The sequence below is a fragment of the Liolophura sinensis genome, chromosome 4 (assembly GCF_032854445.1).
Source record: "Liolophura sinensis isolate JHLJ2023 chromosome 4, CUHK_Ljap_v2, whole genome shotgun sequence".
Classification (NCBI taxonomy): domain Eukaryota; kingdom Metazoa; phylum Mollusca; class Polyplacophora; order Chitonida; family Chitonidae; genus Liolophura; species Liolophura sinensis.
In genome coordinates, this window is record NC_088298.1 from 17,379,317 (window position 1) to 17,392,708 (window position 13,392).

At 40.6% G+C, this 13,392-nt stretch overlaps 1 protein-coding gene across 2 annotated transcripts in view; it reads left to right on the forward strand.

Moving 5' to 3' along the window:
• The window catches only part of LOC135464745 (homeobox protein Mohawk-like), a 180,814-nt gene that overhangs the window by 61,076 nt on the left and 106,346 nt on the right, over window positions 1-13,392 (forward strand). The gene's annotated exons all lie outside the window — the stretch shown is intronic.

Here is a 13,392-nt window from a genome sequence, read left to right on the forward strand (position 1 = left end):
GATTTGACGATACCGTGGTTAACGCGTACAGATTGTGTAATGGCTATGTCAATGAGTCATCAAAGACAAATAAAGGTTATCATACGAAAAACACAATAGCTCATTGACTTAAAAGTAAAACGTACTCCATCTAGGCCTGTGTATACTTTGCATCTGGCACATTTCTTTTCTAGTCATTGATTAAAGTGTTATGCCTTATACACGCCAGTAAAAAGATTTGAAGCACTCAAGTGTCCCTTGTAGCCTTTTGTTAATAAAAAAGGCAAGAAAAAAAGCTAACAAAAACCATCCCAAGTAAAATTCAGTTTCACTGGGTGGAACTCGCCACGTCGTGTATGAAAGATCAACTCGAACCTTCCCATTTTTGTTTCATTACATGTGTAGTCTAACAAAGCAAATGTTACCGCATAAAGTCATTATCTGTTGACAAGGCATTTCGTCCATTTGAGGGATAAGGTCATTGTGTGTTGACAAGGCATCCTGTTGAGTTGCGGCATGGGGCCTTTGTCTGTTGACAAGGCATCGAGTTCAGTTGCCACATAAGGCCATTGTGTGATGACAAGGCATCCCATTCAGTTACGGCATGGGGCCTTTGTCTGTAGACAAGGTATCCCATCCAGTTGCGGAATAAGGTCATTGCCTGTTGACACAGAATCCCATCCAACTGCGGCAGAAAGCCATTGCCTGTAGACAAGGAACCCCGTCCAGTTGCAGCATTGTTTGTTGACAAGGAATCTCGTCCAACTGCGACATAAGATCATTGTGTGTTGACAAGGCATCCCGTCCAGTTGCAGCATGAGATCATTGTCTATTGACAAGGAATTCCATCCATTTGTGGCATAAGATCATTGTGTGTTGACAAGAAATCCCGTCCATTTACGGCAAACGATCGTCGTCTGTTGACAAGGCATCCCGCCCATTTGTGGCATGAGATCAATGTCTGTTGACAAGGAATTCCATCCATTTGCGGCAAACGATCGTTGTCTGTTGACAAGGCATCCCGCCCAGTTGCGGCATAAGATCATTGTCTGTTGACAAGGAATTCCATCCATTTGCGACGTAAGGTCATTGTCTGTCGACAAGGAATTCCATCCATTTGCGGCATAAGATCATTGTCTGTTGACAAGGAATTCCATCCATTTGTGGCATAAGATCATTGTCTGTCGACAAGAAATCCCATGCATTTGCGGCAAAAGATCGTCGTCTGTCGACAAGGCATCCCGCCCATTTGTGGCATGAGATCAATGTCTGTTGACAAGGAATTCCATCCATTTGCGGCAAAAGATCGTTGTCTGTTGACAAGGCATCCCGTCCTGTTGAGGCATAAGATCATTGTCTGTTCACAAGGAATTCCATCCATTTGCGGCAAACGATCGTCGTCTGTTGACAAGGCATCCCGCCCATTTGTGGCATAAGATCAATGTCTGTTGACAAGGAATTCCATCCATTTGCGGCAAAAGATCGTTGTCTGTTGACAAGGCATCCCGCCCAGTTGCGGCATGAGATCATTGTCTATTGACAAGGAATTCCATCCATTTGCGGCGTAAGGTCATTGTCTGTCGACAAGGAATCCCATCCATTTGCGGCATAAGATCATTGTCTGTTGACAAGGAATCTCATCCAACTGCGACATAAGATCATTGTGTGTTGACAAGGCATCCCGTCCTGTTCAGGCATAAGATCATTGTCTGTTGACAAGGAATCACGTCCAGTTGAAGCATTCGGTCATTGCCTGTTGACAAGGAATCACGTGTAATTGTCGAAATCGGGTCTTTGTCGAATGGTTAATGTGCATGCTTTTGAATCACTAGGACCCAACAAATACGGGCTCAAACCTGTCGTTAGACAGGGAATTTGCCCCCGCCCAAGTTCCTTGCCTGTGGTGGGGCCTTGTTGATAATAAACGGTCGACAATATTTTTGTGAGCAGTCTAATGTTCAATTTAGGAGGATCAATTTAGTTAGCCTGTTAAATGTTAGACAGTTAAATGTAACAATAACTTGCCAAATGTTGGTGGTTATACCGGGCACTTTGGTTTCTTCTACGCATGAACTTGGCTGCCTTCGTAGAAGTGAAAAGTTTTTTAGTATGGCGTTAAGCAACAATCAACAACTCAAATCATCCTGTTCTTTGAATGCCGAGCCAAACGGGCATTCCTGTGTCATTTAATTCGGATACAGGCAAATAAAAAATTTAAGGACGGAATTTGGCATGACTCACCCCAGAAGTGAACAACCCGTACACTACCATCTCAAAATGCAATGGTTAAGACAGGTCATTACAGTATACAGAAACGAGTATGAGCAAGGTCATTTGATGTTAAGATTGTCATCACGAATTTTACGCCTTTGTACCATGAATAATAATTGGCTAGAATTTCGCCAAAACTCATCGTGGTTAACTCGTCACGAAGAAAGCTTGGGTAAGGTGTAGGTGTTGTTAGTATTCTAAAAAGATAACAAATCAGCACGAAGCCCTTTTTGGAGTTACGTGGGCGTATATGCATTACGTAGCTACGTGCTCCTTACGTCAAAAAAGGCGTCGTGGATGTGGACTCCGGGGTTACTCTGGCCTTCGACTTTCCATTAAGTAACCGTGTTTCGTACGTACCTTGTCCAACATGTACGAAAGCTGTCAAAGGTCTAGACAAAAACTGACCCACAAGATCTGAACCTTCCATTTCCAGCAGCAAGGACCTGGCAACGCCAAGGGGACGTCACTCGCAGTTTCATCACTACCGGTACCTGACAAATTTTGCTTTTTCTTTAAGAATTTCGTTCATTAATAAAGCTTATTGATCTTACAAACCATTCAGTCCAAACGAATGTGTAAGTAAAAGCTGCAAAACCTATCATACCGGAGACTTCGGCATACGGAGTAAAATCAGAGCCGCGGCGACAGTGTGATAGTTGGCAATTAGTCACACGTAACCGGTGAAATACGGCCTCTTCCCAATTTTGCTCAATTAGGGTTTTACTGTTCATGTAAATGCTTTAAAAGTAACATAGCGCTGTGGCTACTAAAGAAGAATTAGGCAAAACAATGACAATCGCTAGTCTACCCTCAAAATACTGTGTTATAATCACATTTATTAAACAATCACAGGAAAATAATACACATGTACCAGGCCTCGGGGACGCTTAGTCAGTCGGCAAAACCTTTGCTTCTGCAGAAACATAGTATAAACAACGCACAGCATAGAGAGCAAAAATCAGTGGCTACAGTGTGATGGTCGCACGTTTTACGAGGCAAAATCCACCAGCATGACTGTCCAAGGGATCTAGACCCAGTTATTCAAAAGTGTATTGGTACTCGTCCCTAGATTAAGTAAAGTGTCATTCACTTTGTAGTAGGATGAGACTGGGGTTAAGATTTTTACCTGGATTAGTTAAAGTCGCATTAGTTTTGTGTTTGGATAAGACTAGTATTATCTATTCAGTATGTGCTTTTGAGCAACCGCCCCTTAGCTCCTGTTATGCGAGACCTCGCCCATTGTGGCACTTCACTCGAATACGGCAACCGAACAGTCTGCACAACATATGTAAATTGCGAAGGTCAACAAAATCTGGTTTTGGACTTCGTGAGGCAGAGTTTTGTACATTACCTATTAGCTGATTCGAAATTAAAGATGGCAAAAGCCAAAGGGAAGAAGCTGAATTTAAGTGAACTCGATAAGACAAGCGAAATGTAAATGGCGAATTCGATACACCTGAGACCCCTTCATCAAAAGATACAATGATCAAATGTCGTGTAGCAGCCCGCTCATAAGTTAGTGCTCGAGGCCATTGGCGTCACGTGACCGGATAATGACACACCGTTGAGCACTTTGACCTTGTAGTGACGTGACAAGGTCATGGCAATCTCGGTGCTGGACAGCAATCCTAGATGTAGTCGTTTAGTTTTTGTAATGTTATGCCGGTAGATTAAAGCGTGTGCGCGTAAGATACACGTGAATTAATACAGCAGTAGGCAGATGTACGACAAATCTTCCACATGTACTATTATCGCAGGAGTGAAGCGAGTCGTGGTTAAAGGCGTTTGTCTCTTCACACACAAAGACACAAAGGTTCAGAGGAGCCCAAAGCACTTCACAACATAAGGTCTAAGAAACATTTGTAAAAGAAATAAATCATAAACGTTTGAAATCCTCAACCGATTGACACCTAAACCAGTGATTTAACCAATCAATGAATCAACCAGTCGGAGCCATTAACTGATGAACTAGTCGGAATTTTCGCAGCAGTATACGACCAGAAAACCTGGCTTCCATCGATTAATGACTAAAAGGATGAACGCTGATTGGTTGAAAATTGAAATGTTTCCTGGGATAAATCTTGCAGTCTTGGTCACGCTTGAATAAATGTTCCACACATGAGATTTAGCTCAGGCAAGGCAGAGCCCGCCAATCAGAATCGATTGTGTATACCTTTAACTCACTATTACTGAGTAGGAGGGGAAACTCATGACTATCTGCAGATTGCTTACACACCTTCATTTCCCACGTATGACCGCATAGGAAGCCAGCATGAGCTGGGCTTGAACTCACAGCGATTGCATTGGTTAGAGGCCCCTGATTCATTATGCTCCACTATAGTGTTTTTCCCACTCGGCCACGGAGACGCCGGAATAATCTGTGTACTAATTCATCAATCCTTCACGCTATTATTAATCTAATCAATCAATAACAAAATAGGACTATCAATTCAGTCGACAACGAAACAACACTGGAACAATGCATGGATCAGTGAGTTAGTCAGTCTGTCACTCAATCTATCTGTCAGTCGGCAAAGTGCACAGTCAGGAAATGTGACATATGACACCTGACAGGTGTCAGCTCGGCACTTCAACTCAGTCTACCGTGTCGGCATTATGCCATTACACGCCGTGAGGTCTGTTCATGTTGGGGTATATCTACTGCGCCCCTCCCCCCAGCCTCCACCACACACACACAGACCTTCTGAGGTCCGGGTCAGGTCCAATCAGGTCGAGGAAACGGCGAGAACTATGGCTGTTTCAGTCTGTCTCAAGAGAATTATTACGTTGGCAGCAGAGACACACCAGTCCCGAAACAATGGCAATTAAAATAGGGTGTAAACAGCCTACTGCGGACTGGATAATTGCGTTTCCGAACTCCGGTTCTATTTTCGAAGGCCATGGTTTTCGTTACGCATTGCCGGCTAGAGAAGGCTTCCTATTTCATTGCGTCGATGCTCTGTGTTCGTTATTGCTGGCACCGGAGCAACAATAGTTTGTCGAAGTGACTCATCGTTAGCAACAACCACGCATTGTTAACATTCCAGACAATCAACATTCTTCCTACAGAAAACATTGACTTTTGCCATTTTTTTTTCTTTTTCTGTTGAACATATAGTGAAGGCTTTCATCATGTTTGTGGGTCTGTTTAGTACATGGTCGCGACAAAGCGGAAGGCGAAGTGGTTTAAGCTAGATACTAATATAAGCGTCGAAACAGACAACAGTATTACGGTGAGCCTAGAATTTCGCGAATGTATAACCCGTGTCAGGTCTTTTCTTTCAGGCTATTGCTTATCAGAGATTTTATCATATTCTCATGCATCGGGGAGGAGGTTGGGGTGGGAGGGGGTGGGGAGTGAGTTCAAGTGTCAAGTACGACCTTGGCGTATCACTCGTAAAGCCGAGCACAATGACCCTCTCATCAATACGGTCGGTCTGAGATCAAGCCCAGCTTCTTCTAACCTCGTACGTGGAAAGGCTTCCCAGCCACTTGCGGATGGTCTTCGGTTTCCCCCGCTTTCATCCTAGCAGAATGCTGATCGCCGTCGTATCAGTGAAATATTCTAGAGTCAAATACACATAAATAAATAATTAAATAAATAAATAAAATCATTCGTAAACTAAAACAACTTAAAACACCAGTTCTCAAAGGAATATGAAAGAAATAACATATGGAAAAATAAAGATTCAGTGACATGGTAGGTTTTTAATCATGCAGGGAAGATCCAGTTCAATTTTACATTGTCCGTGAATATGGTCAAATACAAATATATGTACCGTATATTAGTTAGGCATTGATTGCAACTACTCACAAAAGAATAATGTTAATGTTATACGGTCCCTCAACCCGGGTTAAGCGGAAGGTGTAAGTATGACAACTATCATGAAACAATACATTAACTTGAAAGGAAAGAATCAGAGATTGGAACAGAAAAGGCATAAACAAGGTGGCGCAGTGCGCAGTGTCTAGGCTACGGTATATCTTGGCCTCGCAAACAATCGTACAGCAATCGTCAACCAAAATGGACGTTCTGAGTGAATAATCGCAAGACCAATTTCCAAATCGATGTTCTTCTAATGACGGAAAAACGCAAGGAATGTTACAGCCGAGTGAATTAAATTTGTAAATTCGCGTGTATCATGCATTCTGTAGTCTATTTCTTTTAGCCAATCGCCTATATTCAGCTGTCTGTAAAATCAGTCATACTCGCTATGGAAATTGCCTTTCATTGGTGACACGTGATAACACAAGGTCTACACATTGGCATATTGTACGTCTGTGTTATTGCAAGGGAGATGCAGTTAGAGAACTTAACTCATAACGTTAAACGCCATAAGTTGATTTCAACCCCAAAAACTCACTGCTTCAGTTGACGTCATAATTATTTAGAAACAAGCTTCGGCAAACAGGTTACAATGCTTTTTGATAACAGAATATCCTAACCTGCAGCCCTATAACCATACAGCTGTGAGATCATATACTACAAGCGATAAAATAAGATTCATTTATAAAGGTTATAGTGTAATAAAACTGGAGAAGAAAGAAAGTCAGATATGGCAGTGTCAGAAACAGGGTTTAAGTTTAGGTCGATAGCAGTTTAGTCAGCTGGTGTTGTCCTTCGTCAGAACATATTCAACTCCGTCCAATATCCGCCATACCACTTGTTTTTTAATAATTATGACGTCACTCGAGGCGATGACTTCTTGGTTTCAAAACCAGGCTTATGCAGTTTAACACAATAAATTAGAAAAAATTGTCTTCATTTTCCTTTGCAAGAATATGGACCCAACATACCAGTGTGTAGAGCTTGGGCTGTTAGGTGTCACGAAAGAAAGGGCAATTTTGCCAGCGAGTATGACTGATTTTACAGACAGCTGAGTGTAGATGACTGGCTAAAAGAAATAGACTATAATATATAAGCAGTCGTTCAAAATATGTATGTTAGCTGCGCTTCGATTACAACTGTTCATATATCCATTGTGGCAATATTTTTGAACACAGTGAGTATACATAGAGCATCTAGTCACAATTATGAAGCGATGCGCCTATATTAAAGCGTACGCTTTTCTGTGTTACACCTACAGGTGCATGCACGCATATCCATTCCTCAGATTGCAATTAATTTTGCATTGACTTACACGTTAACATGCACTGGCATTGAGTGGTCTCTAAATGCGCCATTCCCAAACCCCCTAAGCCTGTTGTTGATTGGCACGTGAGGTGTTGTTTTGCATGTGACTTTGCTGGTTAAAATTGATATCGACCATAGAGGTTTAAATATGTTTAGCTATATAGCGGATCAAATTAGAGAGGCCTGGATATACCCTTTGGCAACAATGACGTGGACCATTCCTCACGTTTTCAGATATGTCCTTGCGCACAAGGTTTATCTAATACCAACCGAAACACACCTGGTAGTAAATCTCAAAGTCTGTACTATAAAATAGATCATGACAAAGAGCAGAATAGATTTTTAAATTTGGGGTTTAACGTCATACTTAACAATTTTTCAGTACAATTTTCCCTTAGAATGCATGTAATGTGCCTCCTTGTTCCACCGCTCTTTTATCTAGTGCTGCTTCACTGAGACGACTTACCGAAGACAAGTAAGGCGCCCCGCCCGAGCCATTATAGTGGTACGGGCCAACCAATCGTTGCATTATCCCCTTCATGCTGAACGCCGAACGAGGAAGTTACAAACTTCCTCTTTTAAGGCCTTAGGTGTGACCCGACCCAGGATAGTCCCTGGATCTACCGTAAAGAATAGCTGAAAAGACATCAAAAACCATACAGGAATGTTGGTCTGTATCTATATATCATAGCTACTCTTATCTTGCTTGAGTATTCAAAACATTGCCTCTACCAACGGTTTTTAAATCACATTTGACAGTCTTTGTTCATATTTCCGCCTGTGGAATTACTTGCAGAAATAACGCTGGTACAGTGAAAGCGTAAACCAATCTTAAGTTGCCAGTCATGCAGATGAAAGAAAATAATAAGACAGTTGTACTTGACTTTGCCTGACAAGGATAGGCCGTAGTTTGTAAGCGTGTCATGCTTGCTTCCGTGTGTAGGATATCACCTCGGATGTTTTCAAAATTTATTTCTCCATTTTATTGGTTTTACGCCTCTTGATGTTTTGAAGATGACTGCTTAAAAAGACCTGAAATCTAAATTAAAAAAATAGTGAGGAAGTATGTATAAATGAATAAATGGAATCGATGATTTCAAGTAATAAAGGCAGTATTTTAGCGATACTGTGCCCGACAATAAATTAATTGAACCATTAAATTAACAGTTGTGATATTTTACACGGGATTTATTTATTTATTTCATTACGCCGCACTAAAGAATATTTTACTTATACGACGGCGGCCAGCATTATGGTGTGTTGTAAGCGGGCAGAGCCCCGTGGGAAACCCACGACCATTCGCAGGCTGCGGACAGGCCTTCCCACGTACGGTCGGAAAACAGCATGAGCTGAACTTTAACTCACAGCGACCGCATTGGTGATAGGCTCCTGGGTCATTACGCTGCGCTAGCGCGCTAATCAACTAAGCCACGGAGGTACCACTTTTACATGAGAGTGATAAACTGCAAGATGTGAATAAACAGGACATAGAGAATTTTCTAAACCAGCTAAACACATTATTATTTACCAGCTAAACATATTTATTTCATTATTTGATTGGTGTTTTACGTCGTACTCAAGAATATTTCACTAATACGACGGCGACCACCATTATAGTTGGAGGAAACTGGGCAGAGCCCGGTGAAAACCCACGACCGTCCGCAGGTTGGTGCCAGACCTTTCCATGTACGATACACAAAATAAAGTTGAAATTTGAAAATCACATTAAATATATAGTTCTTATAAAATAACCTGAAAATATCCTTTAAATATCTAACTACAACATAACTCACAATGCAGAGATAAATGTCACACAAATTGTCACATTTGGGGAATAGCCACCATCGAGAACAAATGTGTCTTTTAAACGATGTTGATCTATTCTGTTCTCCGCGCCCACGCGGAAGTGCTCTAGTTTAATCGCTTTTTATGCAAAGTGTACCTTGCTTGAGGTAATATTCTCTTCATTCGGAGACCTCATGGTGAATTATGCGGAACTGTGTTATGCCACACCAAAATTAATATTCTATGCGTCAAGCGTACATTCGTATAACCGCCTTCAACAAAATAGGACGTTCCGGGTCAATAATTGCATGGCCAACTCCCAAAACGACATTTAATGCAAACCATCAAAGGACTAAGCATGTATATAAAGTACGAAATTATGACGGAGTCATGCAAAGAGAACCAGTCAACAGATTTTAATGGTGTTGGAATGACGTAAGGAATGCTAGGCGAATGAATGAAATCATTTTTTAAGTCGTGTACCATGGTAGCATATAAGTTATTGGTATTCCAGAATATGTATCTCCGCTGCGCTTTGTTTGCAACTGTTTATATTTTCAATGCGGTGATCTAATTCAACACGACGAGTAGACTGTCCCTGGTCGTGGGTTAGGTGGAATCAAACACAGTCAGTATGAAGCATAGCGAAAGAGATTCTGGACGCTCTGCCAGCATTTACCTGCAAGAGAATTATACTCATTATAAAACTCAATGAAGGTGTTTTGATGGAATAACCTTGACATACTAGTTTTTGCAATAGCGTTCTGGGGCGTTCTTTTTGGAGTTACACTACTTGTTATTTTATTTACATGCAGAAAAGAATGTTTACTTCAGCGTGCCAAACAATATATATGTTGATACAAATGGATCCTGATTTACAAATATATTTGGTGCCACCCAAACCTGTTCATAGACCAAGCTCGTCAGCTCGTTAGGAAGAAAAACATAATGACAGGAATAAGATATATAGGTCAGAAACATCGGACGTAAATAACAGATTATTGAAATGCATGCGTTAAACGTTAAAGATTACTGAGTATCAACTTAGGAGCAAAGGTGAGGTGCAATTATGGCACGAACCAGATAATAAAAGCCTATCTACTAAGGGCTGGGTGCGTGGGATTTCAGAAGATAGCACGTCCCGATGCACAAGATGGCTGTATCGGCGACCTTGATAAAGGTCACATCGGATCGTTACCCATATGTAGTTTATTTCAAAAAAAAAAATAAATAAACTATAGACTGTTGCATTAATATAGTAATGTAAACCACCAATGTTGGTCGCATAAAACATTGTTAGTATTTGAAGATAATATTTGTATTAAGTGTATTAAGAAAGTTTCTGTGCAACGTTACTCTTCAGCAAACGATGTTGTTTAGATGTAAACGTTTCTTGACTACAATGACTACAGTGAAGCAAACTTTAACTATAAAATATGAATGGCGAAAACTTGGATTGAGGGATGGGTTGGTGCATTATTGTTTAATGTCGTCAAACTGGAAACTTTTCAACTAGTGGTGGTCAGTTTTATGGGTAGAGGACACTTGCATATCCAAAAGAAACCAATGGCCTTTGTCACTGACGAACTTTACCATGTGCAACGTACTGTCATGCATGTCATACTGACACTAACGTACTGTTACGTATGTCACACTGGTAGTAACCAACCGCTTCTGTGACCAAGCATCCGCTTCGCATTGTGGAGGCCTGGAATAATACCGGGGTTACGGTCATATCAGACCATTTAATAATGGCACGCTGCGAATGATCGAGGGTTTCAATGCTGGCCGCCATCGTATAAGTGAAATATTCTTGAATACGGAGTAAAACACCAATCAAATAAATAAAAATTGCTGCCTCACTTGTCTCTCTGTGGTGAGAGGTTAAAGGAAGGAAAGAGGACTGGTTGGTCTGGTGTCAGTATAATATGGCTAGGCTATGTGAGGTGTCATATCTGTCTGAGTTTTGGCATGACACTTTGACAGCATGACTTTGCACTGCCACTAGCTCCAGTCTATGCATAGTGCTAATCAAGTGGTATGTTCAGCTAAAGTAAGAAGGCGCTCACGGCCACAAGAGTATGGCCCATGGCTCGTATGCGAACAGTGAGTAAACCTACAAGGGCATTTCGCTGAATTAATTATAAGCATAAACTAATGACTAACGATGAGAAAATCAGCAACCTGCGGATGGTCGTGGGATTCCCCCGGTTTCCTCCCACCATAATCTTGTGTTTCGTCGTAAAACACCAATCAAACAAATACATACATGTACATAGTAATTAACGGATGAAGAGGACAGGCTACAAAGGGAAGAACATAGTGAACATTAATTGTCATTTAAAAGTCTAGACTATGCTGAAAGCTTTCGATATGTCTGTACGACAGTCGTGCCATCATTTGCTCATTATTTACAACGACAATAGATATTTTGTACGCAAATCACGTCCTGCCAGGGGAATGACGTAGGATCCTGACACGAGATACGCACCTTCACATTATTTTACAAAACTCATTAAGAGACCAAGAAATCCATGGGATGTGTATTTAGCGCTAATTAAATTTGCACTGTTGAATCCAGGAGATATTTAGACGCGCCTTTTGCCGAGGCGAAATCCACACAAACTGACATTTGCAATATTAGACAGTTATATGACGTAAACAGCAAGGCTAAGCTATTCATATATAGGCTTCAGGTGACTGTCACCAGCGTAATATTTCTCGAATATCGACGATCTACAATCAACTCCAATATTAGGATTTCATCTCCATATCGGTGATGTGTTTGTTTCTTTATTCGTTGTTGCGGTCGTTGTGAGTTCAAATCCAGCTCATGCTGTCTTCCTTTCTGATGGTACGTGGGAAGGTTTGCCAGCAACCTGTCGCATTCTCCTTTCATAGATACACCTTCCTTAGGGCGAGCAGATGCATTTTAACAATTTGTAGATCTTGTGATTATAAAACGTTTGGAAATGTTATAAAGTAGAAATTAAGAAGTTTCGTGGCCTCTAGAACAAACTTACACTGTTTGATAGAACCGTACTTTTCGTGAACTTACTTGACTTCTAAAGTTCGGTAGTGTGTTAGGGCCGTCTTCATTTCATGTAATTGTCCGAATAGGTTGAATTTCTGGCTAAGCGTTCTGAAGAGATAAAAATGTTGCCGGTTTACTTCCTTATCGAAAGGTAAAATTTCCGTAAAAGATACCACAGGAAATATAATCTCTTTTATCTCTTTCGCATCGTTCTGTGGTTACGTTTGATTTCCCATTTTAAGTGATTTAAGACGTGTAGTATAGATGATGTCTCACATGAGTATGTAATCATGATTGGGTTCACGTTCTATGGGAGAAGACGTCGAGAGATCCGTTATAATCTGACCTAGCATATTTGTAAGTACCGAGATTACATTACATTTTGCTAGAACAAGGAACAATTGTGGTCTGATTATTTAACGTTACACCTAATACTGTAACAGAATACTTTTTAAGTACAGAACAGTGATTGTCTATAGTAAAATCCAATACAGTTTGCTAGAATGGAATGTTATATAATGAAAATATTACTTCCGCTATACTTTGAGGGAATTGCATTTTGCATGATCATGAACGTAACAGAGTGATGGGATATAATTATCTATTTGATTGGTGTTTTACGCCGTACTCATGATCATGAACGTAACAAAGTGATTGAATATAATTATTTATCTGATTGGTGTTACACGCCGTACTCAAGAACGCTTCACTTACACGACGATGGCCAGCTTTATGGTGGGTGGAAACAGGGCAGAGCCAGTGGGTGGAATAGAAATATGCGTATTGAATACCTCCATAATGACTGAATGACAAAACAGAATGGCAAGTGGTGTAGTTTGATGGGATAGAATAGTAATTAATGGTTACAGTTTTACTTTGATGGAATACAGTTTTACTTTGACAGAGTACAGTTTTACTTTGATGGAGTACAATTTTACTTTGATGGAGTACAATTTTACTTTGATGGAATACAGTTTTACTTTGATGGAGTACAGTTTTACATTGATGGAGTACAGTTTTACTTTGATAGAGTACAGTTTTACTTTGATGGAATACAGTTTTACTTTGATAGAGTACAGTTTTACTTTGATGGAATACAGTTTTACTTTGATAGAGTACAGTTTTACTTTGATGGAATACAGTTTTACTTTGATGGAATACAGTTTTACTTTGATGGAATACAGTT